Raw genomic sequence first — 26,673 nt, forward strand, 5'->3', positions numbered from 1 at the left:
CAATGTGTCATTTAACATGTCTCCTTTGCAAACAGGATGCACAGCGCTGGCTATCATTCATTTATAGTCTCGTTCTGTCCTCTGCTTTGCCTGCTTGCACTAAAGGAAAGGGAGAGGGATTATATAGTTCCTACTATGTATGTGTTGACATCACATTGAGTTCTTTTTACACTCCTTCCTCATTTGATCCTCACAGTAACTCTGCAAAGTAGGTGCAATTATTTTCCCTGGTTTTACAGTTGAAGAAACTGAGGCACAAAAAGGTTAAATAATCTGTCCAGGGTCACACAACTATGGTCTGGGATCAGATTTGAATTCAGTGCTTCCCTCCTCCAGGACCAGTCTTCTCTCCACTATATCACTAACTACCTCCCTGCCTTAGTCATACTGTTCATCACTTGCAATTATATCTATCTTAGCAGCAATGGTATCCTCACCTTTTTGGAATCTTGTGCCAGAGATTTTATGACTGAGTTTGGTCTATTTCTTGTCTCTTTTGAACACAGAAAAGATGAACATGGCAGCTAGTGGAAAGAGGGAAAGAAGAGTTGATATATTTTTAAACAACTGAATAACCAGGCCCAGGAATTATACAGTGTTGACAGCAATCAGAATTTCCAGGAGAAATAATTTGTCTTCCTAGACACTATCCGTCTCTGGGATCATTTTTTTAAACTACTTTCTGAGACATTACTTAAATTCCTAGTCTAGGCTTCTTAAAGATTACCATGATTTGGACAATTTGAGACTAATAAATATTTTGGGGAAAATAATAATTACCAGTTAATCATTCTATGGGCATTGGCTTGGTTTTTTTTTTCATTGTTTATGATGGGAAGAGTATGTTTTGTCATAGAAATTAATTTTTAGAACAATATTTTGAATCAAAAATTTCTGTGAAACTTGTAAATTATTTGGGAGAGTGGCAGGTTATATATATATATATATATATATATATATATATATATATATATATATATATGATATATAATTTGGAGGATTAAAATAACTTCTAAGTTAACTTTTTTTTAATGCCCTCATAAAGCTCCTGAGTAGGATTTTTTATTTTAACAGTAAACCATGATCAATTCCTAATATTTTCTTTTTTTACACCAATAATGAGGAAAACAAACTATTGATGGATAATATAATACTGTAATCAGGGTTAAAGTGACCTAGATCAAAACAACAAAGGCCAAAACAAAATTTGCTAAACACTGAATCAAGTACAGGCCCTGGAAAGGTTCCCAGAAGGTCATCAAACTTGGATTTGAAGAAAGTATCCAAACTTTCTGAAATGTTTCAGAGATGTCTCTGAAATAGAAGTATAGGATCATCAGTTGAAAGCTGAATGGGAATTTAGGAACCTTTGAATCTAACCTAATTTTACTTCATTTCACAAATGAAGAAACTGATAGGAAAAGTTGAGTACCTTAATGCAGATCACATAGCCAGTCTCTGTCTAAAAATCCCTACTCAAATCTGCAATGGCAAAATAACACCAGAAGTCAAAATTCATGCTGAATATTTTTTCAAAGTTTGAGTCATATTTGGGTAATTATTGAAAAAAGAAAAAAAATGAATATTTAAACCAAAATAAAATTCTAATACCTCCTTCTAATAACCCCCCAGTGTTTTTGAAAAGGTAGAAATTTGTCACTGGGGAATCTTTGAGGGGATGGGTTGGGAATTTTTTTGTTGTTAAATAAAGGGGTCAAAAGACCTAGCATTTCCTGTTATCACAGGAACCATCTTCTCCTGACTTCCAATAGTCCTGGCTCTTTGACTAACCAACAACCTAATTTCTGGCAGGTTATTCAACTCCTCTAAGTTCATTTTTCCCCTTTAAGAAAAATATAAGGGCATGTGAAACAAAATAATTAACATCCTTGATTCTTCTTCATTAAGAGGCTTACTTTGTACTGTGTACACAAATTATAGACTATATCTAGGTAGAATTGTAGATTAAATGTTGGAACATGGAACTTGGAAGGATGCGAGTTTGATTCCTGCCTTTGACATTTCCAAGCTGTGTGATTTAGGCCATTTGCATTTGTAAGTCTCAGTTTCCTCATCATAAAATTGATGGGCAGGAAGACACCTGGCTCACTTGTTTGTTGGGAAGATCAAACAAAATCATAATTGTAAAGCACTCTGCAAACACTGACATTCTATATAAATATTGTTGTTCATTTGTAACTGACTGTTCATGATCCCATTTGGAGTTTCCTCAGCAAAGACACTAGTGTTATTTGCCATTTCCTTCTCTAACTCTTTTACAGATGAGAAAACTGAGGTAAACAGGGTTAAATGACTTGTTCAAGGTCACAAAGCTAGTGAGGCCATATTTGAACTCACGAAGATGAATCTTCCTGACTTCATGCCTGCTACTCTATCCATTGCACCACATAGTTGCCCTATATAGATGCTACCTATCATAACTATTTATTTAAGAAGGATATGGTTACCATAGAGAGGCAGCAGAGCATGACGGAAATTAAAACAGGATAAGGATGATATGGGTCCAGGGTCCATCTCTGACATATACTGACTATATAATACTGGACAAATCACTTCACCTCTAAATGCCCCTGTCCACTAAGATCATATACTGGAAAGCATGTTGTAACTTGCATTGCCCAAGAGAGTTTCCTCATCCAAAGCTTTTTATACAAATTAAATCACAGTTCATTGAGGTTAGGGGGAGAGGAAGGACTGAGAGATAAGTCAAAGCTCCTTATTTTGTCATTCAAAATTTGCTACAGTTGTTTATCTGAGAATGCAAAGAACTTCATCTATTTTCAAATAAATTCTTCTGTGCAGGCCCCAGGATATTATCAAATTAGTATGTCAGTCAGAAAGATAAATACTAAAGCTGAAGTGTAAATACTTTGGCAGCATAATGAAAAGACAAGATTCACTGGAAAAAAAAAAACGTTGGTGTTGGGAAAGATTGAAGGCAAAAGGAGAAGGGAGACAGCAGAGGCTGTGATGGGCATAGCTTGGGATGGGCACAGACTTCAGGAGGTAGTGGAGGAAAGAAGGGTCTGTTGTGCTATGGTTCAGGGGATAATTAAGTGTTGGACATGATGGAATAACCAAACAACAACAACAAATCTGTCAGCAACTTAATGGCTTAAAAAGAGTTCATGTAACATTTAAAGAATCCAAGTTATTTACCATTTATTGTCATTTATCCCTACTTTACAAGGAAATTATAATTATTGTTTTACTTTGGTGAATTCATTTTTAGATGAGGAAAACTAACAAGCTTCAGAATGAACTATTTGCTTGTGCATTGACAACAGAGCCAGTAATGAAGCCCAAGTCACCTAAACTCCACGTGTAATTCTATTTATGCTAGACTATATATCTTCAAGTATCTGAGAATAATAGATTTAAAGCTGAAAGGAATTTTAAAAATTATTGAATATACCCTTCAATTTGTAGATAAGGAAATTGAGATGCACAAGAAGTGAAGTTAGTCATCAAGGGTCACATATCTAATAATCTTTTTAATTTTTAATTTTGTTTACACATTATATATTGATACAAATGCTAACAATAATTTCCTGACATTTTCTCTACTTCCCATTCCCCTTTCCCAAGAAGACAAGTAATATAAGTTGTATATATATATATATATATATATATATATATATATATATATATATATAAAAATAAGTTGTACATATGTTATCATACAATACAAATTTCCATGTTCAGCATATTATGAAACATCTAATAATCTTATGAGGTCAGAGGGACTGAACATGAGTCTTCCAAGTTCAGTTCCATAGTTTTATCAGTGTGTGTTCCTTCTACCAAAGTCATTCATAGTCTCTTTTTGCCCTAGGACAATGATAGTGAACCTTTGGAGACCAAGTGTCCAAACTACGACTCAAAACTCATGCATGGAGAGGAGGAGGGGAGCAGCTTAGCCCCGATTCCCTCTGGCTTTATAGTAATGATCTCTGGGGAACTCTCTACTGGGGAGACAACACTCATGCCCACAGAGTGGGCTCTGAGTGCCCCCTCTGGCACGCATGCCACAGGTTCACCACCAAGGTCCTAAGAGGTCATCTCCATAAGTTTCTTTGGCTAAAAAAAAAAATTAGTGAACCTGTCTAAATTATTTTTAGCTAACCTTTCAGTCAACCACCAATCAACAAGCATTTATTAAGTACTTACTATGTGCCAGCCACTGTGCCAAACACTAGAGACACAAAGCCAAAGATCAAACATTCAGGAGATTGTTTATGTTTATGTTCTATCAGGGGCTACAATATGTGCTGTATATGTAGATACAAAATATATACACAATAAATCCAAGGAAATATCCAGGGAGGAAACACTAGGACTACAGGAGAGAAGGTAGAAACTAGGAAAAGCCTCATGCAGTACTTGAGATAGAAGGCAGCAAAACAACCACCAATTATTAAGTGCCTACTGATTGACTGAGAGCCTGTGTTATCTAATAGATACTCTCAGAAGCAGGTGCTAGCTTTGTGACCATTTTATAGATAAGTAGTCTAAACCCGATTAAAGGGTAGCGTTCTCATTAAGAAGCTATTGTATCCTAGCTATGTGATCCTGGATAAGTCACTCACTTTACCTCAATGCCCAGCCCTTACCACTTTTGTGCCTTAGAATTGATTCTAATTACCAATTATAAGATTGAAGGTGAGGGTTTAAAAAAATAAAACTTACTACAGTAGTCTCAATGAATAGTAATAAGTGCCTGAACTAAACTGATAGCCCCAGAAATGCAGAGAAGGGAATAGAGATAAAAATTTTTGTGGAAGTAAAAACAACAGGACTTAATAATTGTATATGAGAGGGAAGGGAGAATGAAGAATTGAGATTGACAAAGATGTTATATTCCTGGTGTGACGGGAAAGATGGCAGTTCCTTCAATAGAAATGGGGAAATTAGAAAATGGGAGAGGGGAAAGATAAAAGAGAATGAGTTCTGAGGGGCAGCTTAGTGACTCAGTGGAAAGAGAGCCAGCTTAGGGGGAGAGGGTCCTAAATTCAAATGTGACCTCCAATAATCCCTAGTTGTGTTATCTTAAGCAAGCAAGGCACTTAACCCCAATTGTCTAGCCCTTACCACTCTTCTGCCTTGGAACCAGTACTTATAAATTCTGTGACAGAAGGTAAGGATGGTGATGGAGGTTGATACTGAATTCTCTTCTAGACATGTTGATATTGAGATACTTTGGGACTATTCCGTTAGAAACATCTAATAGAGAATCAATATTTCAAGAGTCTAGTTCAGGAGAAAGGAAGGAGTTCTACAGATCTACAGATTTAGATCTACAGATTTAAAATAATCTTTTGAGAAATGATAATTGATCCCATAGGAGCTGAATGAAATAATCAAGGTCCTTGCATACTTACTTCATACTTCAAAATGGTGAAAATTATACTGGACTTAAAAGTTTAGGGGGAAAAACTTGCATTATGTTCAGGGCCCTAAAACCTTTTAGCTTTTTGTGATACTTGTCAAAAGGTTTACTATACTACCTACTTCAGAGAGGGGTGTTGGGAAGAAAGCACTTTGCAATCTTCAAAGAAATAAATAAGCATGATATTTCAACATATCACTCAGCCCATGTTAAAAACCTCCCCATTTTGGTGAGACTCACCATAGCCTTTGAAACCCCAAGACCATCTTATACCACAGTGAAGCATTAGAGTATGAGTCAATACCAATATGCATAAGAAAATATAGGATTTTATCAGAGTTTAATTTATTTTATTTGATCACAATAAAAATCTAAACAATATAACATTCTATAAATTCTATGAGAAGTATTTGAAAAAGCAATATGGTATAGTAGAAATACTATTGAACTTGAACTCAACAGAGACATAGATTTTCCCAATTTTGTATGGTACAGTGGGAAAACACTTTGGATTGAGTCAGAGGTCCTGTGTTAAAATCCCAGTTTTGTTAGTAACTTTGTAATCTTGAGCAAGTCATTCCCCTGTTTTGTTTTGTTCTGTTTTTTGTAAAATAAAAAGTTTGGACTAGATAAGCCTTCCCAGGTTTGTCTATGATTTTATTAAATCTCATTTTTCTCAAGAACTAAGTGACCTTGAGGATCACTAAGACCAATGAAAATAAAATTATGCAAAAAAGAATTGCATTTTTCATTTTTGCATATTTAAGGCAGCCTAGAGAGAAGGAAGCCAGTTTATTAGATGATATCATCAATAAAGGTAGCTTTATTAAGTGAATTTGGAAGAGGTCTCAGAAACTGAAAGAACAGAGTTTAAGGTATACCTCAGCCACATACTGACTGAGATCCTAAACAAATTTTTAATTTCTTAGTGTCCTCAGGCAAACTAGGGTTACAAGAAGACTATTAGTTTTAGTAGGGGGAGTTTTCTCACAGGATATTCCTTATATCAAGGCTAGATCTAATAATAATGAGCAAGCATGAATGAATGAATAGATGGATGGATGAAGCCCTCCTTATCCTCCCATTCAGGTCCAGTATGCTTTCATTCTTCCTCTGTGTTCTTATTTGCTCTCTCTCTTATATTGTCTTAAATCATGATGTGATTTAATCATTAATCATTAAACATAATCATCATGATTAAATCGTGAGCTCAAGTTTCAGTTCATTCTATGATTCAGAAGCCTGGGAAAACCCATAGTGATTTCTAAACCTGACTTTTTTCATTAATGAGAATATATCATTTTATCATCCATTTCTTCATTTTACAAGAATAGTGTGATTCAAAGCCAGCATCCCTGACTATGTATTGCTTTGGAACATAAACACCTCTTGAAAGGGAAGTTTCAAGGGGGCAGCTGGGTAACTCAGTGGATTGAGAGCCAGGCCTAGAGATGGGAGGTCCTGGGTTCAAATCTGGCCTCAAGATACTTCCCAGCTGTGTGATCCTGGGCAAGTCACTTGACCCCCATTGCCTAGCCCTTACAACTCTTGTCTTGGAACCAAAACACAGACAAAGAGCTCAGCACAGTGAGTAAAATCTGAGTGTGGAGACAATTTTCCAAAGCCCATATAACTGTATTCTGGCAGAACAGAGGGATTTCATTCAGGTAATTAGCTAAAGGACATGTACATGATGTGCATGCAGTAACCTGATATCTCAATCCATTACTCATGGGGTTTTCAGAGTTAGTTAAATACCAGATAGGTATCTCCCTCTTAACAGGTCTACTGACATTAACCAAAAACTGGCATGAACAACAATAGCTCTAAGAGTCATTTTGCTGCTCTGAACAAAAAGTCTTGGTACAGTTAGCACTGTGTTCACCAAAGCACAAATGTGTTATGACTGGAGCAGTGCCTATTCAAGATTTTCTAATCCAGTTTTAGATTATCTAATCCATTTAAGCCCATTTGCAGAATGATTTTTATCTATTTTTGTACTCGTGGCTTAGCAACAGATGAAATTTTTAGCTAGCCATCATGAATTTCCAAACTTCTACAAATCTGGATTGAATATGCCCATATTTCATCTCTACCCAGTTTCACCAGAGGAAGAAGTTCCAGGATTTCCTACACACCTTAAAACTCTAAATGCTTTATTTTTTTTTTAAGTTTCTCTGAAACCATGAATTAGTCTAAAATCTGCAAGCATGACAGTGATGCTGCTGGATAATCTAATCTGTTGCCCATGAGCAGTGCCAGATTTTCATGTTACTACAAGTAGAGGACTTAATACATACAACCCTTTTCTCTGGCTTCATTTCCTTGGTTTAAAAGGAAAAATAAACAGCACCAGTCTCCCCAGTGCACTCCCAAGGCAAATGAAGCAAATTTCACTGTTAAAAAAAAAAAAGATGGCCAAGTCTCCACCCCTCCTAATCTTTTCAGGAAAAAAAAATATTCTGCAGGATTCACAGATATAGAGAGAGGCTAAGCCAGTAGTACCTGCAGATGTTGGAGAACCCCTACTCCTTCCTATAGGCATCTAGGAAGAGTTTTGTTTCTTTGTTTAGGGGTTTTATTTATTTCTTTGGGCTTTTGTTGGTCTTTATAGGTGTCCTGTCTTTTAAGGCAGGAGTTAACCAAGGATTCCTGAACTTTAAAAATATTTTGATAACTATTTCAATATAGTTTTCCTTGTAACCTTGGTTTTCTTTTTCTTTTTTCTTTTATTTAAAGCATAATTCTAAGAAGGGAGCCAATTACTTCACTTTAAAAAAAAAAAAGGAGTGCCATAGCCACCTGGACTTCCAATCTTTGATCTCTTCTGATCACTACTTTTGGTAGAAAGTAAACACGCCGGAAAACAGGAGAGTGAAGGGGGATCTCCAACAAAAGTATCTCTTGAATAGCTTTAAAACCAAGCAACCTCATCCACTTTTCGCACCTCAGTCGACATCTTATCTTCCTCTAAACCAGAATATGCTCCAGATTTTTAAATTAGCAAATAACACACCCTGTCACCTCTGCCCTGCGCATTTCGAGCATCAGCTTTCCTGCACCTATTCTATCTCCTTCCTTCTCTTGGGAAGTAGAATGCAAGATGAACAAACTAAGGACTACAAGAAAGGCTTTCATTCCCCCATGTGCCCACACTCCGATTGCAATGAAGCGGACTGATCAGTAAGAGAAGCCTGGGAGGCTAGGCGCGTGCCCTCCTGGGCTCTTACCTGGAGCGCTCGCTGGGTGCGCAAAGAGCCAGGAGCGAGAAGAGTCTGCAGCTTGGCTGCGTGTTCCACGGCTCTCACACCCTCAAACTCCTATGGGCAGGTGAGGCCCCGGCAGTTCAGAAGGTCCTAGAAGGGCGCTATCAGAGAGACTGCAACCTCAGACAGAGACCTGCGTTCCAGTCCTGCTGCGTTGCTTTCACAGCACCGCCCGCTCTGAAGCAGCCTGCAATAAAGAAGGCTCGCCAGCTGCGTTCCGAAACTTTCTCTCCCAGTCTTAGGAAGGCGGAGCTTGAGAGATAAGGTCCGGGCTCACTGCCCCCTACCCTCCCACCCCCTTTCTTCCTCTGAAAGCTTGAGGGTGGGTTTTGGATCAGTCTCCCAAAAGGCCAACGCTTCCTCCTAGATTCCCGAACCTGCCCCCTAAGCATGCTCAGATTTTTGACTAATCCACCCAGAAGGGGACTGTCCCAGATCCCCGGGATCGGGATCTAGTGAGGACAGAGCAGCAAGAAGACAAGCAGAATTCTGGCGGTTCCCTGCTAGGTTGGACTCTGAGGCAGAAAAGAATCTAGGGAAATTCAGAAAATGGCAATGAGTGTAGGGGGAAATAACAAAACCATTTACCTTAGTTCTTAAGGCTTCTTGTGCCAAGACTGAGATTACGATTTGGAAAACCCAGCTGGAAAGCTGATTTTTTTTTTTTCTGTGTGTCTTACAGAGAGCAACATCTTAGTTGACTAGTTAATTCGCGTGCAAGGATAAGGTAGACAGTTTTGTTTGGGACCAAAGAGGACATCAATATATTTATTGCTTTATTGCGAAATGAAAGCAAAAAAGAACTCTCCTCAGAGAATGCCCTTCACAATGAAATACCAATTTCATTGTTTATTTTCAGTCAGTTCCACACACTTAAAACTGGATCCTTCCCTGCTTACATTAACTTCTAAAATCCATTTCAGTTTATAGATAGTGGTCAATACAACTGATTCAGTCTGATTTCCATTAACAAAGAAGAATGTAATCATTGAAGTTCCTGTCTTAATCCTCAGAAATTTCATTACCAAAAACAAGTGGAAAACAATGTTACAATCTTGAAAAGGGGTAGAGGACTGTAGAAAAAGAAATTGCAGTGAACAAAACATGGATAAGAGTTGTAAAGAATGGTCTGTGACTTACACAGGTAGAAAAAGCCTATAGATGAATAAGTTCATAGATATGAAGTGGATAGACACAGTCTTATAATGGAGATTAAATTATTTTAGAAATCAGTTTCACTGCAAATTCTATATCCTTTGTTATAAAGGAAGTTGAATGATTTAAGGTATCAAAATAATATCCTTTTAAAATGCAAAATTTCTTCCTGATAGCTATTGACAAGATAACTTTAACAACTCCATTACTAAGTTCAATGTTGATGGGCCCAAGTCTTCTGTAAGAAGAAGGTTCTGATTGTCTATTACTTATCCTTAGAGTAAACTGTAGTCTTAGAGACCAGAGGTATAAAACATGTGGATGACAACACTCCTGAATCTGTCAGAACTGGATTAAAATGTAGTTTCTATCTGATTTTAATGTGCTGATGTTTCAATAAAAGAGAAATATATAAACATAAAAAAAAAGAAATTTCATTACCAAGGTGACAATGTTTTAGGAATAAGTACAGCATTTATTTATGTGTTCCTTAATGAAGATTCCGTTCTCTTCAGACAAGTATTGACAGGGAAGGGCATTTCTGCCTTCTTTCTTTATGGCCGAGGTGAGCTGTAGTTCCCAGAGAGCTCAAGAGATGCTTCTTTATTTCTCAGTGCTGTTCCCTGCCCAGTCCCAAGTGACCAGACCATGCTAGAGACTTCTCAGCAAGGCCTTGGCCTGCACTGAACTGCTAAGGAGGAACTCCATTCCTTCAGCCTCTGCCCTTGGAACCACCATCTGCAACTAGCACAAAACTAAGTAATCCAAACCTTCAAACACACTCCACACTCAGATTTTTCTTGCTTTTTTTGCTTTTCAGAAAGGGAGTCATCATTCCCAGGAGAATTAACCAAAGTGTGGCATGGTACTGGAAATGTTTGTTTAGAATCTTTGATACTTTGCCCACCTGTTAACTTAAGGTCCTATAATCCATATTCGAATTCCTTCCTCTTTTTCCCCAGAAAATAGAAGTGCAGATCAGGCATATTGTGAGGTATTACCAGTTAAAATCTCCATGGACATGACATTTAATCTAAATACTATTTCTGGGCATCAAAAATCACCACATCCACAAAGTAAGAAGTATGTTAAATAGCCTTGCAGATGCTAAAGGGCTGCTCTACAGCACCTTGAGTGTTTCTGCCCTCAGGTCAAATCACATTCTGTGTGCACCCTCTGTCCATCATGTCTTGCCAGAAATTTATGTCTATGAAATATAATTAAAATTAATATCAAGGAATTCCTTAAAGGAGAAAAGCAAAGCAATGGTAAAAAGGATAAGATAGCCTGAATGATATGCATGAAAGAGGGACCAGTGTGTTATTACCAGACAGTCAAGGGTATATGGGTACACAAGGAAGACTAGCACCTCTGGCTGCTCACTCAGTTTTGGGGTCTAGCTGGCAATCAACTCTCACCTGTGACTCCAAGACGCTAGAGCATGCAGGTGTCCACACCACAGTAAATCATCTTGGCAGGTGATCTAAACCAGTTTGAGGGTAACCAGCAGACCTGAAACTAGTCATTGATTAGGGGGATGTTTACCCCAGCCATGTGAAGATTTCCCCAGGTGAAATGGGTGGATGAGAACAATTGGTTCCTATGGCCCTGAAGGCTGCTGAAGTTGGTACTGTGGAGCACAGAGCTTGGTCAGACACTGAAGATGCCATGGTCATCAGCTGCATCCTGGACCATTACTGACTTTTGTCTTGCCACTGGCCTTCAACGACTCTGGAAGAGAATGAGGCTGAGGACTTTATGCAACTGGATCTCACTTAAATACAATTTATACTCAACTCACTGACAAAGGTGAACTATAATTCCCAAATAGTTCAAAGGATACTTCTTTGTTTCTCAGTACAATTCACCGATCCTCTTGGAAACAAAGGACAAACAACAACAATCTACTTTCAACATTTTAAAAATACTTAAAAATAAGGACTGCCAATTGACTCAGTGGATAGAGTATCAAGTGAGTGCCTCAGTTTCAAATCTGGACTCATGTACATGTGTGGCCCTAGGCAAGTCACTTGACTTTAATTTCCTAACCTTTATTATTCTTCTGCCCTGGAACCAATACTTGTATTGATTGTAAGACACAAGGTAAGGGTTTATAGTGGTAAAAAAAGCATCTCTCCAAAAATGCATATGAGAATGCAAAGCACTTTAGTCAAGGAGATGTATAGGAAAATCTTTTAGAGTAAAGAGGTTGCAGAACAATGGGATTGGAGACTAGAGAACTGGATTTGAATCCCTACTCTGCTACTTACTCATTCCATGGCTATGGGGAAGCCACTTAAAACTGGTTAAGCCCTCCTTCTTCACCTGAAAAAAATGAGGAGATGAATATTTACACTCACTGCTTCCCAAGTCCCAAGTAGAGAGCTTCACAAGGATTTTGTAATCTTTAAAGAACTAATTTTATAATGTTATTGCATATTATCACTCTTGCCATCTCTCACATATGGCATTCTACCTCACAGAATCCAGTAAATCCTTCATGACTCAGCTCAATCACTACATTCTACTCTAAACCATTCCACCCTAATCCCTTCAAGTACCTAACCTTCCTTAATTACCCTGTATTTCTTTTGTGTTTAATTCTGTTTATACAGGGTGTTCCAAAAGTCTTAGTACAGTTTGAAGTTATTAGTTTCCTTTTGAAACAAAAGATTCGCCAATGGACCCAGTCCCTACAAGTTGAAAATTCGTAGAGTACATGTACTTGGTTGGCTGATGTCCCTACATGGAGTATAGGGAGCCTGCTTCTAGGAGATTAATTGTAATTTACGGTGACTTTGAAAGGTCTATCAGCAATGTCTCCCTTCCTGAACTTCTGCTTTTGGTCTATCTCATTCACAAACAAAGGAGAAGCCCTTGGACCCTCTCTCCCTCAAAAGCCATCATTGTGGACCCATGAATATAGGTCTTGGTTCTTCTCCTTGCTATTTGTTCCTTTGTTTTAGATGAAGGAAGTCAATCTGGTAGATATGATCTTTTAATTTTGAAATCAGGAGAGTGAGGCAACCAAGAATCCAGGAGTCTGGGGACAGCTGGGTAGCTCAGTAGATTGAGAGCCAGGCCTAGAGATGGGAGGTCCTGGGTTCAAATATGGCCTCAGATACTTCCTAGTTGTGTGACCCTGGGCAAGTCACTTAATCCCCATTGCCTTAAAAAAAAAAAGTCACTTGACTCCCATTGCCTAGCCCTCACCACTCTTCTGCCTTGGAGCCAATACACAGTATTGACTCCAACATGGAAGGTAAGGGTTTAAAAAAAAAAAAGAATCCAAGTCTGAGACATCTGGGATTCATGGATATACAAAGTTCTTTAGTCAACCTAGCATTGATGTCCCCAAGAATAGACCTTTAGGAAACAACCTAGTAGTAGCAAAGATGCATTTGAATCTAAACTTGGCAGAAGTGATGTTGTGTAGAAACTGTGTCATCTGACACCACTCTGCCTATATATCTAGTGTATGGGAGATTATGCCTCTGAGGTGTTGTTGAGGGTGGGAGGTATTTGGACTTTTATTCTCTCAAGGTCTTTGAAATAAATCTTGCTTTTAATTTTCATTAGTCAAAACCACCCAAAATTCAATGAAAAGTAGAATGCTAGTCATTGATGAATAACAGTATGGAGAATAAAACAAGAAATATTTCCAATAACATTAAAGACACCCCAACTCTTCAAGGTTCCCCTAGACTCCCAGGGGATGAAGAAGCAGCCCAATTCTAGGAGAATGAGTCCTGCCTCTTCCCTCTCCAATGTCTGGTCCATGCAGATATCAAAGGATTTCCCTAGGTAGAACACTACTCTGACAGTCACTCTACCACTACTCAAAAATCTCCAGTGACTCTCTAGTATGACTGGGTTTAAGTACAAATTCCTATGTCTGGTATTAAAATCTTTTCCTAATCAAGTTCCAATTGACATTTTTGAACCCTATCATTCTTGACTACTCTTCTTACTCAGTATAATCCAGCCAAAGTGTTTTGCTTGCTACTCCTCACAATCCATCTTCTTTGCACAACTAGCTCTTGGCCCTCTAACCTTTCAGAATCTCTGACTTCCTTGGAAGTTCAACCCAATTGTTACCTTCTAAATAAAGTTCTTCTTGATCTCCCATCTCCTAGTGTCCCTCCATCAAATTATCTCATATTTATATATTTATTTTGCATATATTTTATAAATTCTTATATATGAGTTTTATCCCTTAGTAGAATGTAAGTTCTTTGAGGGAAGGGAGTTTCATTTTTCCTATTGCCAGTGCCTAGCACATAGTAAAAACTTTTAAAAAATATTGATTTTAAATTAAAATAAAAAATAAAAAATTAATTGGTAAGTAATTATTACCCAAAGTAAAATATAAATATATTGAATAATAAAGAGAAACCTGCCTTAGGAATCAGAGAACTTTTCTTCAGACCCCCACCTCTGATGTTTACTTCCTATATAATTTTGGACAAGTCTCTGAACTTCTTTGTACTTCAGTTTCCTTCTCTAAAAAATGAGAGGTTTGGACTGGATGGCTTCAAAGGCCCATTTTAGCTCTAAGTCTATGATCTTATGAGCCTAAGAAAGGTATATAAAAGTTTTGTGAAAATGTCTTAGTCATGAGTCCACCATGTTTTGTGGTGAAGGTTGCTTTTTTTTTTTTAAGAACCACTTCTTTATCCTTTGATAGGCCAGTTCTCTGAATAATGTACAGCTCCTAAAATATTGGTATCCCAAAAGTCAGGGCCAAGGGCGTTCTGCCAGATTTTCTGTAGTCAATGAATAGATTTGATCACCTGAAATAGACCTTACTAGACAATCTTTGGAAACATTTTCAAAAGAGAATAAACTGGTAGTGAAAAATAAAGTTGTGATTTTAGGGGCTTATATCACACAAGAAAACTGTCATCAAAGAGCATAACATTCTAAGGTATTCACTCTTAAAACCTAGATTTTGTATCAATTAGATAAGGCAGTATCTACTCTCAGGGAACTTATGTTCTAAATGGTGAAACAATGCATGCAGGAGAAAGGATGTCAAGGTCCAGGAGTCTATAGGGTGCTTTAGCAAGGGAAAAGGCATTGCCCAAGCATAGAAAGGCTGGATATCAACTTTCTAATACAATTCACCAAAAAGTAAGTGCCTACTATAGGAAAAGAAAGGCCCTGTGACTTAAGAGATTGAAAACTAGATATTCTCAGAATCAAGATGAAATGGATTTAAGACTTCCTTCTACACATACTGGCTGTATGACCCTGGCCAGGTCCATTTACTCTTTCAATGTTCTGTTTTCAGGTAAGTCTGTAAGTAGTAGAGGAGATATAACTACATGGCTGACCCTCCTTGACTTTCTCTACAATGCCCCCTAATCTGCAACCTTTGATCTTTTCTTCTCTCTCAGACTTTTCAGCTCTTTTACATGTTGTTTTCCTCAATTAGAATGTAAATTTTTTGAGAAAAGGGTTTTTCTTTCTGTCTGCATTTGACATGATACTAGAGATACAAATAAAGGCAGAAAGAAAGACAATCCATTTAAAGGTTTAACATGATGGAGTGTTAAGAAAAGGCTAGCGTCTCTGGTGTGATGGCAAAGAGGTCACAACCAGTAAAACCCTCATGGCAGATGGGCTAAATCAGATTAAACATAACCAAAAGGCCTCAAACCCATTGGTGAGTTAGGGGAATATGTGAAGACTTCCCCTAGTGGAAGGGGCAATTGAAAAAAATTTGTTCCACTGGCCATTATAACTGGGTTAAACATCAGAGAAGCCAATGTGAGTCACTGCATCCCAGACTACCATGAGTAATCTTTACTTTTGTGTTGCCATTGAACTTCATTGACTCTGGAAGAGAGAAGGAGTCCAATGACTGTGAAACTCTGCCTCAGTCCAATCCAATTTGTGCAGTCAAAAGGCATCATCCATGATGTCATTTTGATCCTCTTCAAGTATGAAAGGCAACATCTTAACATGATACTTCACACATTGTGTGCTAGAAAGTGCTTAATAAATAAATGCTCATTAACTTGACTGAGGGAAAATCCTTTCTTTCAAGGACCATGCAATAGAATAGGGGCAAATTATTCTTATACAGAAATCATTATAATTCTGAATAGACTATGACTAAATTTATAGGTGTGATACTAATGAAGTACTACAAAAGATCCAGAAGATTACTTTTAATTGGTGAGATTAGGAATATGTAGCTACTTAATTCAGTTGTTGAGAGCATCATGATTTTGAGGCCAAGACTATGAATTTAATTCCCAGTAGATCAGCAGGTTGTACAATTACCTGGTTGCTGTTGCAGACTGCAACTATAGTCCAAGGCAGAAGATCTATATGCATGACTTGGGTGGATCTGTACAAATACTTTTTCATTCTGGGTAAAAAAAAATTTTTTTTTTGATGCATGCTATAGGTGGTTGAGTAGTCATCCTATTTAGGAAGGTCAGAGGACTAAACATTCTTATCAAAACAAATAAAAAGTATTGTGTATAGTTAAATGTGCATAGTTAAAATCCAAAAGAAGATTAAAGACATTCATTAATTAAAAGCAAAATATACTCTTCAGCTCCAGACACACTCCAAATTCAAAATTTTATAATGTTGAGCAGAGTAGAAAATATTTATGTAAAATGTTTTTATTTCAGGACAAAAAAATAATTTTAAGTAGTAAGAATTAAAGACAATATTAATGATGAGTTATTACTAGATTACTTAAAAGCCCAAAGAAACCTGTTCTATAGATCTATATGATCTCTCTGTTTTAAGTTTCTTTAACATTACATTTATGCTTTTGATTTCATCCATCACAATCACTTCCCTATGCTCCCTTTCTAAGCAAAAACAAAATTAAGAAAGTGACCATGTGTTCAGGGGTATGTAATATTTCACATTTATAATCATAATCTCTCTAGCTAGCTAAAGGAATTATGATTCTTTATTCTTTTAAGGTAATGTTGGAAATGACTTTTTTATTATTTGGGGGTTTTAAATTTTTACTTGTTCATTACACTAAAATTCTCAATTACCTCCCTCCCTCTCCTCTCATCCCATTAGAGAAAGCATCATTTGACAAAAAGATATGTTTATATATAAAACCATGTCTTATTTATCAGTTCTTTCTCTGGAGGTGGATGTACATAAATCATTCTTAAAAACTTCGGTTGCCATATATTATGTTCTCTTGGTCCTGCTCATTTCACTCTTCATAGTTTCATGTAGGTATTTCTATGTTTTTTCTAAAATTAACCTGTTCATCATTTCTTTTGGTGCAATAGTATTCTATCACAGTCATATTCCACAACCTATTCAGCCATCCTCCAAATGATGGGCACTTCTTCAATTTCCAGTTCTTTGCTAACATGAAGAGAGCTACTATAAATATTTTAAAATGTATAATTTCTTTTCCTTTTTCCCTGACCACATTAGGAAATGCCCTAAGAATGGTATTGCTGGGTCAAAAAAATGTATAAAGTCTTTCAGCATAATTCCAGATTGCTCTCCAAAATAGTTGGATGAGTTCACAGTAGTGTTTTGGTGTCCCCATTTTTCCATAACCCCTACAATGTTTATCATTTTGTTCTTTTATCATTTTAGCCAGTCTGATAGGTGTGAGATATCTCAGAATTGCTATGATTTGCATTTCTCTAATCAATGATTTAGAGAATTTTTTTCTGTCTGTTCATATCTTTAAGCACTTATCAATTGATGTATAGTTCAAATTCTTATATGTTTCACAAAGTTTTCTATATATTTTATATATGAGACCTATAACAAAGAAATTATCAATAAAAAATTCTCCCCACTTATTGCTTTCCTTCTAATCTTAGCTATATTAGCTTCATTTGTACCTTTTTTATTTAATATATTCAAAATCATATATTTTACATCTCCCAATGTTTTTTATCTCTTGTCTATTCATAAATGCTTCTCTTATCCATAAATCTGTCAAAAACTAGATATAGATGAACATTTTACACCATTTACCAAGTTAAGATCAAAATGGATACATGGCTTCCATATTGAAAAAGCACCCAGAACAGCTAAGCTTCACTCTCTGACTATACCATCAGCCTCTAGAATGCCTTCTCTTGCTCCTCCAACATCAATAACCACCCCACTCTCTACACTTCCACCATCCCAGCTTTTTAACTTCCTATTAAGTATTTCATCTTCCCCCATTAAAGTGTAAGCTCTTTGGGGATAAGAGATTGCCTTTCTGCTCTTTTTATATCTCCAGTACTTGATACAGTGTCTGGTACATATTAAATACTTAGCAAATGTTTGTCAACTTGATTTGTTGCTTTTTTTCTAGAAGTTTCCTCATTCTAGTTATTTGGCTGGATGTATTAAGGGTTTCTTCTTTTTAAAAAAGCCATATGAAGTCTTGAGTTTTTAAGCCAAAAGCATATTTGTGAAGTCATCATGTCTAATTAACTCCTAGATTTATAAGGAACACATAGCATTTGTCTTTGTAGCAGTTCCTGATGGCAGTAGTAGGCTAGCAGAATTGTCAGTAGAAGCTTATTTGCTCTTTTATATCTATTACATTTAATATGCTCTTGCATATATATGTGCATATGTATAAATATTACCACTTCTGATATAACCTATAAGCAATGTTTGATTTTTAATTAGATCTGAAAAATTTGGGGAGTATTAAGTGGCAAAGGTACAAATGACTGAGCTCAGGGACAGTAATTCTGAGCTCATTATTGATCTTTTGGACCACTTAGGCTCAACATATTTCCAATCAAGAAGTCCAATTATGACTTCCTCGGTGGTCCTACACATAGGAGCCTATTCTCTGGTCCAGAGAGCCTATGCATATTTTCCCATAATTGTCCCAAAGATGACAAACATTCAGTGACCACAGAAAGTGGTCATATCAGAACAAGCAGCCTGCACAATACTGGTTAAGTGCTAATAGTTATCCTGAGAATGAACTTTAGGTATTTCTCACAGTAGAGAAAGGGAAGAGATGAAACATGATAGAGGTAATATTCTTATTTTACTCCTGATCTTAGTTTCAGTGTCATATGCTTTTGATGATATTAAAGAAATGCTATTTTATTCCTGTGATTTTTAAGGTTTATAACCAAAGTGGATGCTGCATTTTGTCAGGATTTTTTCCCACATCTATTTATAATCATATTACTCTTATTAAGAAGATTTATTATATTTACATTTTTCCTAACCTGAAAGCAACCTTTCCTTTCTGATATAGATTCAACCTGATCACAGTGATTTCTTTTTAATTCATTATTGGAACTTTTGCTCAGTATTTTATTTTGTATTTTGGAAAGAATGAATTAAAAAAAACCCATTCTTCTAAGGATTGGGGATATAAATAAAAAAGTAATATAGTCCCTACCCTCCAGGAGCTCACATTCTGAATGGAAAAGAAATCATATGCAAAAGGTTTCATTGCAAGTCATATGGTAAGGTCCCATGATCTTTAGGATATGATGATAATGCACCCTCTATAATGCATTATCTTTTATATAATTTCCACTAATGAAATCCTACCAGTGTCAGATCCAACTGAGAGAAGGTCTGAGCCAAGGCTATTGAGACAGAGAGATTGAGTAATACAGCAAGGCTTTATTGGGGGAAAGCAGGATGGAGGTGAGGACAGGAGAGTGAGGGAGGAGCCTGCAACCTGCAGATGGCTAGGGGTCTCCACCTGAGTGGAGAGGGGGGAAATCTTTTATAAGGTGGTGACCTGGGGTGAGGTAACTTGGGTTGTCTCTATTGGGCAAAGTTGGGGTATTTGTGTGAAGCTCATTGGTTGGTCCTGAGGGGATGTGGAGCCTTGGTCTCTAGGGGTGGGCAGTTCTCAGGCCTGGTGGTCAGTGATGGAGGAGGTCCTTTATCTAGACCTGACAGCAAAGTCCTGATGTTCTACCAGGTTTTACTGGGGTTTTATCTAATGGTTTGGACAAGTACTGGGGTGGAGAGGCTTTTAGTCTTTGTTAGTGGGGAAGGGGAAAAGGGGTTTTGGTCCCAGGGTCTATCAACCAGTTTCTTTTTTATAATTTTAAAAAATTTATTCATTTATTTGATTAATTTAGAATATTTTTCCATGGTTACATGATTCATGTTCTTTCCCTCCTTTCCTCCCTCCCTCCTCCAATAGCCAATGAGCAATTCCACTGGCTTTTACATGTATCATTGATCAAGACCTATTTCCATATTATTAATATTTGTAATAGAGTGATCATTTAGAGTCTATATCCCCAATCACATCCCCATTGAACCATGTATCAAACAGTTCTAATGTTGAATCATGTGGCAGTACCCAGGATTTGGTAACAAAGTCTTTTTTTCCCTAGGTTTTAGAATGTGTGGCCACAGCACCCACAGAAGCAATTGTCAGGCTCATCTGTAAAATGGGGATAATAATACCTATTTAGGGGGCAGCTGGGTAGCTCAGTGGATTGCAAGTCAGGCCTAGAGACGGGAGGTCCTAGGTTCAAATTTGGCCTCAGACACTTCCCAGTTGTGTGACCCTGGGCAAGTCACTTGACCCTCATTGCCTAGCCCTTACCACTCTTTCTGCCTTGGAGCCAATACACAGCATTGACTCCAAGACGGAAGGTAAGGGTTTAAAAAAAAAAACATAATGACTAATGGATGACTAAACTTATTTCCTTCTCTTGTTCCCTTCTAAAATGATCTTCTGTCTATTCTACATATATCTTGCATGTTCCTGGTTATTTATATTATTCTCACACACATCCCCCTGTTTGAATGTGAACTCCTTGAAGATAAGGATTCCTTTTGCCTGTCAATCAGTTAGTCCATTAGCATTTCCTTAAGTACCTTCCTAGTCTAAGGCACTGTGCTAGAGTTGCAAAGAAAGGCAAAAAGGAGTCTGTTCTAAAATAGAGTGTAAACTAAAGAAGGAGAACATTTGAATACCTTTATATAAACAAGGTAGCTGAGTTATAAACATAGTTATAGCTATATAAGGTGAATTGAGTTTAATCTCAGAAGGAAGGACAAGGAAGACTGGGAAAATGTTGGTCTTTCTTTACAACATTTTCTGGAACACATTAAGTTATTAATAAATGCTTATTGGCTATGAATGTAGTATCCCTTATTAAAAAAGAACATAATGAAGAGAGACCAGAGGGCAATTTTGTATACCAAAATAATACATTATATGCAACCACAAAGTTGCTAACAAATCTTCCCACTCTTAGTCTCCCTGTGTTCCAATCCATTCTTCATACCACTATCAGAATATTCTTCCTTACGTATATATTAGCACCTGTTCTCCTCTGGCAAACTCTTCTCTTTAGGGCCAGGCTAAACATCAGCTTCATTCAGCTTGAGCATAGTAGCTAAAACCTTTCCCGATAAGGGCAAGCCAGCAATTCTGTAGTCATAGCTACCATATCTAGCTAAAACAAGCCAGGCAAAGTGCTCCACACTAAGAGGAGGTCTTCTTTTTGGCTTCTATATCTAAGTAGAGATAAAAATTTCTTAATATAAATAACTACCTAAATTGTGATTTAGAAAATCTAGCCACCCAAGTTGTTCTCTACCTTAGTTAGCCTTAGAATCTGAGCCATGTAAAATGATATGCTAGCCAAAGAAGCAAGGTCCACCCATTAGCCCAAATTCTAGTGGTGCAGGGCCAGCTAGATGGCTCAATTGGTACAGCACTGGGCCTGGTGTCAAGAAGATCTCAGTGCAAATGTGGTCTCAATTACTTAATTAACCATGTGATCCTGGCCAATCACTTTAATCTTTTTTTTTTTGCCTCAGTTTCTTGTAAAATAGGAGTAGCCACAGCCCCTACCTCCCAAAGTTGTCATGATAATAAAATAAATATTATTTATAAAGTGATTAGTAAAGTGCCTCGTACAGTGTAAGCATTATATAAATGTTTATTGCTATCATTATTATGCTTAGCTGAATGTTTCTTGTGCTATGTTTTGGCCAGGTAAAGTCTCATCCTCCCCATATGTAGGTTTGGTCATGCATGTCATGACCCTGTTCAAAGACCTTTGTTAGTTCCTGTTCCGTAGTGATTAATGTCCAAAATCCACTAGTCTACTATTATTATCCAAAACGCTCCATAACTTGCATCATGAGTCTTCTATCATTCTCCTTTCGTCACTATATCCAGTTACATTGGATTATTCCTTCTCCCTTCACCTTGCCCTGAAGTTTTCCAGCTCTGTCTTCACTCATGCTATTCTTATGTCCATAATGTTCTCCCTTGCCCTAACCTCCACCTGTCAAGTCCCACCTATGTCTAGAAAAATAATACACATCCTACCTCCTCAGGAACCTGCCTATGGGATACACTGTGGTATAGTAGACAAAGAGCCCTGACTCTCAAGTCAAAAGACATGGTGGTTCAAATCCCACTCACAATGCTTGGAAATTGTATGACATTTAACTTCCTAATGCCCTTTTATACATCTGTAAAATGAGGGGGTTGGACTAGATAAACTCTGAGGACCCTTCCATCTTTAGTTGTATAACCCTTCTCTGATCAACTTCACAGAAGAAGGCATTCCTACCACAATAAACTAATTACTTCTAATTTCTTCACTATGCTGCTGACTCCTCCCTTAGATACAAGTTCCTTTAATCTCTTTTCCCCTGTGACTGAAGGGCTACAGAATAGAGTACTTAAATCTTCTCAAAACCTTCCTATTTAGGAGAGAGAAATTAGACCTTTAGCTCACTCCATTTTCCATCTGCTCCTCTACCTAGTTTCAACTCCATGGAACAAGATGCCACAGCATTGGGTACCTTTGATCTTCCTATTCCAACTGCCCCCAACCATCCCTTCCCAGCATTTAGAGCAGTGTTGGACATACTATATGGGGCAGTTAGGAGGTGTCATGGATAGACTCATTTTCGTCAGTTCAAATCCAGCTTCAAACTGGTGGGCTGTGTGACCCTAAACAAGTCATCTAACCCTGTTTTTCCTTAGTTTCCTCATCTCTAAAATGATTAGAGAAGGAAATGGCAACCCAACTCCAGTAACTTTGCCAAGAAAACCCCAAAATGAAGAAATGTGGGGTCAGGAATGACTGAAACCACTGAACAATAGAAACAACTGACATATAGTAGGCACTTAATAAAGGTTTATCCAATTGAATTGATCTTCTTGTTCAGTAATGAACAAAAGATCTCTCAGACTTAACATATATCATTTCACTTTTTATTTATCCAATGTACTTTACATTGTACTTTTTTGAATTTTTAAATAATTTACATTATACTTTTTTCTGGGAGAATGTCTAGTCTATTGCCAGTAAATGAAAACCAGTGAAGATAGCATTTTGTGCTATTTTTATGATTTTAAGGAAAATGTTTGAGGTGTTGTAAGGAGACAGATGAGGATCTAAGTATTCTCCTACATATAAGTACATATAATCTCTTTTGTTATATAAGATATATTAAAATGTAATGTGATATGTATTAATCTTCTAAATGAATTATGCTGGCTCATTTCTAGTAGTGTGCTAGTAAATGCTTAACAAACAAATCTTGGAGAGCAAGAGGGGGAATACATATATGACACAGTTTTGTGTTTAATTGGCATTATTATCTTTTCTTCATCATTCCTTTCAGTCCAGACAAATGAGTTGGTATATGTGTTTCAGAAAGAGAGAGACAGGGAGAGACAGAGAGAGAGAGAGAGAGAGAGAGAGAGAGAGAGAGAGAGAGAGAGAGAGAGAGAGAGAGAGGGAGGGAGGGAGGGAGGTGGGGATTCTCTTTTACTGGAATGTAAGCCTAACAAGAAAAGGAATTGTATCTTATTTGAACTTTGTATCTTAATCAGAACCTAGCACAATACCCTTTATATATTATCCCAGCACATCAGAGATGGAAAAAAACCCTCAAAGGCTTAGTTTTTTCAACTGTAAGATGAGAGGTTAGGATCTGAAGCTCTAAATCCTTTGATCAAATGAAATAGCATGTGTAAAATGTTTTACAATTATTAAAGACCAATATAAATGCCAGCTAACATTATTATTTTGACTCTATGACTATGGTCTTTGTTGGTAAACTCTACCTCTATTAATTCTACCTGATTATATTAGTGTTTCTTTGGTATTTTTTAGTTGTCATATTCCTTTGTTGTGCTTAGAATCTGATAAAACTTCCAGATATACTCTAGCCTATGCTTATAAAATTAAGTTTTGAACCAAAGTTAAAGATTTTTCATTTTTTCTTTCTTAATTTTGTTTTGCTAGATTCAACCCATAATACTATCCTGTTGATATCTTTTATTGGATTCTTGTTTTGCTATTCAACATGCTAATTCCTTCCAGCTTTGTGATATACAAATGTAAAAAGCATTGGCATCTGTGCCTTCATCTAAGTTGTGTGTAACCATGTCAAACAGCATAGGACTGAGAAAGAATCACTAGGATGTACTCCATGAGAAACATTCTTTTAAGCTGATGTTGAACCATTAATGATTACTCTTTAGTTCAATCATTCTAAATCAATCAATCTGTAAACAGTTATTAAGTGCCTACTGTGCGTCAGGATCTATGCTAAGCTCTTGGGTTCAAAGAAAAGCAAAAGATACCCCTTATCCTCAAGGAGACAACATTCAAACAACTATGTACAAACTAGCTATGTACAGGAAATACAGGAAATAATTAACGGAGGGCAGTCCCTCCATTAGGGCATTCCCTAATTAAGAGCAATTAGAGAAGCTTCCTGTAGAAGTGGGATTTCAAATGGGACTTGCAGGAAATCAGGGAAGCCAAGAGGAAATGTGAGAAAGGAGACCACTGCAGGCATGGGAGAAAGCCACTTAGATCTTGTTGTTGTTCAGTCATTCATTCAATCATGTCTGATTCTACATGAACCCATGGATATCGTCCATAGGGTTTTCTTGGCAAAGATACTGGAGTGGTTTGCTGTTCATTTTCCAGTGGATCTCTATTTTACAGAAAAGGAACTGAAGCAAATGGAAAATAAATAAGATGCCCAGGATCAAACAGCTAGTATGTGTCTGAGGCCATATTTGATTTCAGATCTTCCTGACTGCAAACTCAGGGCACTCTCTATTGTACCACCTAACTGGCCCCATAGCTTCTAATCTTTTCCACAACTAAATGAGGAGGAGCTCTTAGTGCTTTGATGAAAAATAATGCCTTTCGGTATGTCTACATCATTTTCCCAGTATAGTAATCTAGCAATCAAGTAATTCTGTCAAAAAGGTAAATGAGTTGAGTCTGCTATGACCTCCCCTTGACAAATTCAGGCTGGTTCCTTATAATCCTCATTTCTATTTACAAACATTTATAAGCCATCTCTTTTATAAATACATTTTATAAGTAAGAAAACTGTATATCTTTTGTCCCAGCAATACCACTATTAGGTTTATTTCCTAAGGTGGTCAAGGAAAAATGAAATGAAATTATATGTTCTAAAATGTTTATAGGAGTTTTGGGGATGGCAAAAAAATGGAAACTGATGGAATGTCCATTAATTGGGCAATGGTTGAACAAGCTATGGTATATAATTATAATGGAGTACTACTGTGACATAAACTGTGATAAATAAGATGATCACAGAAAAGAAAAATCCTGGTAAGACTTATGAAAGGATGCAAAATGAAGTGAGCAAAAACCAGGAGAATATGGTACATTGTAACAACAAAAATATATGATGATCAACTGTGAATGGCTTAATTATTATCAACAAGGAAAGGATCTAGGACAATTTTGCAGAACTCATGATGAAAAACAGCATCTACCTCCAATAGAAGGGGCAGACACATCCAAATGCAGAATGAAATATACCATTCTTCACTATATTTCCTCTATGGGTTTTTCTCTAGTGTAAGCATTATGTATTTTGTTTCCTAACATAATGAACAAGGAAATATATATACATATATATATACATTATATATATATTTATGTATAGTGTCTATCATATTACCTGCATTCTTGGTGAGAAGAAAAGAATGGGAGACAGAGAACATGGATCACAAAAGTCAGAAAATGAATATTAAAAATAGAAATGTAATTAATTGACATGTAACCAGATAAAAAATAAAAACAATGTTAAAAAAGAAAGCATTCTAGAATTTCTCATTGATTCTCAAATTAATAAATGCTACAATGAATTAAACAGAATTGTACATCTATATGCATATTATTAAATCAATTATTGTGAACTCACGATCATCTATGGTAATGAGAATACAGAATAATCATGGATTTAGTGAAATTGAATAAAATTTTCCTGAACCTCATTTAATCACTATTTTTGAAAGAATAATAATAGTAATAATAATAATACTAAAGTATACTCAAGCTATTTCAGAAAGATAGCCTTTACTGTTCTTAAAAGTCTCTGTAGGAGATTTCAAAAATGTGTTGTGGTAATAAGTTTCAGCATCTCAAAAACCCTGTTAAGTGATCTGTTTCTAAAGCTGCATTTTTGGTCCACTAGACCAACTATATAAAGATATCAAAACTGTCCAATGAAGTGCATAGAATTAACTTGGGACAGATTAAGGCATTCTTGAATTTCAAACCCTGTTTAATATAAGATATTCTACTCTGAAATTGACTCCCTGATCTGACTCCATAAGGACAGTTTTAGTAGTTTTCTTATGTTAAATTTCCCTTCCCCCCAAAATGAAGCATGAGGGGAACATTAACCAATTCCCCAACTAGAACATGATACCAAGCTTGGGGATGGAGGGTAAATCAGGGAAGGGGAAAGTATACCACATTACAACTTGTTCCTATGAGTTGATGTATTTTAAATTGGTCTGAACTACTCCAGACCCTTCAATGAGGTTCAAAAACTGACAAAGACTGCCCTGGACATCTG

The 26,673-nt window shown here is 36.7% G+C and overlaps 1 protein-coding gene across 1 annotated transcript in view; it reads right to left on the reverse strand.

Annotated features, from left to right (window-relative positions):
- The window catches only part of COL21A1 (collagen type XXI alpha 1 chain), a 272,179-nt gene extending 263,256 nt beyond the window's left edge, over positions 1-8,923 (reverse strand). Inside the window, exon 1 of the mRNA XM_001371647.4 lies at positions 8,641-8,923. The gene's annotated coding sequence lies outside the window, so the exon portion shown is untranslated. The remainder of the gene's footprint in view (positions 1-8,640) is intronic.
- Between the last annotated feature and the right edge of the window lie 17,750 nt (positions 8,924-26,673).

The sequence above is a fragment of the Monodelphis domestica genome, chromosome 2 (genome assembly GCF_027887165.1).
Source record: "Monodelphis domestica isolate mMonDom1 chromosome 2, mMonDom1.pri, whole genome shotgun sequence".
NCBI lineage: Eukaryota > Metazoa > Chordata > Mammalia > Didelphimorphia > Didelphidae > Monodelphis > Monodelphis domestica.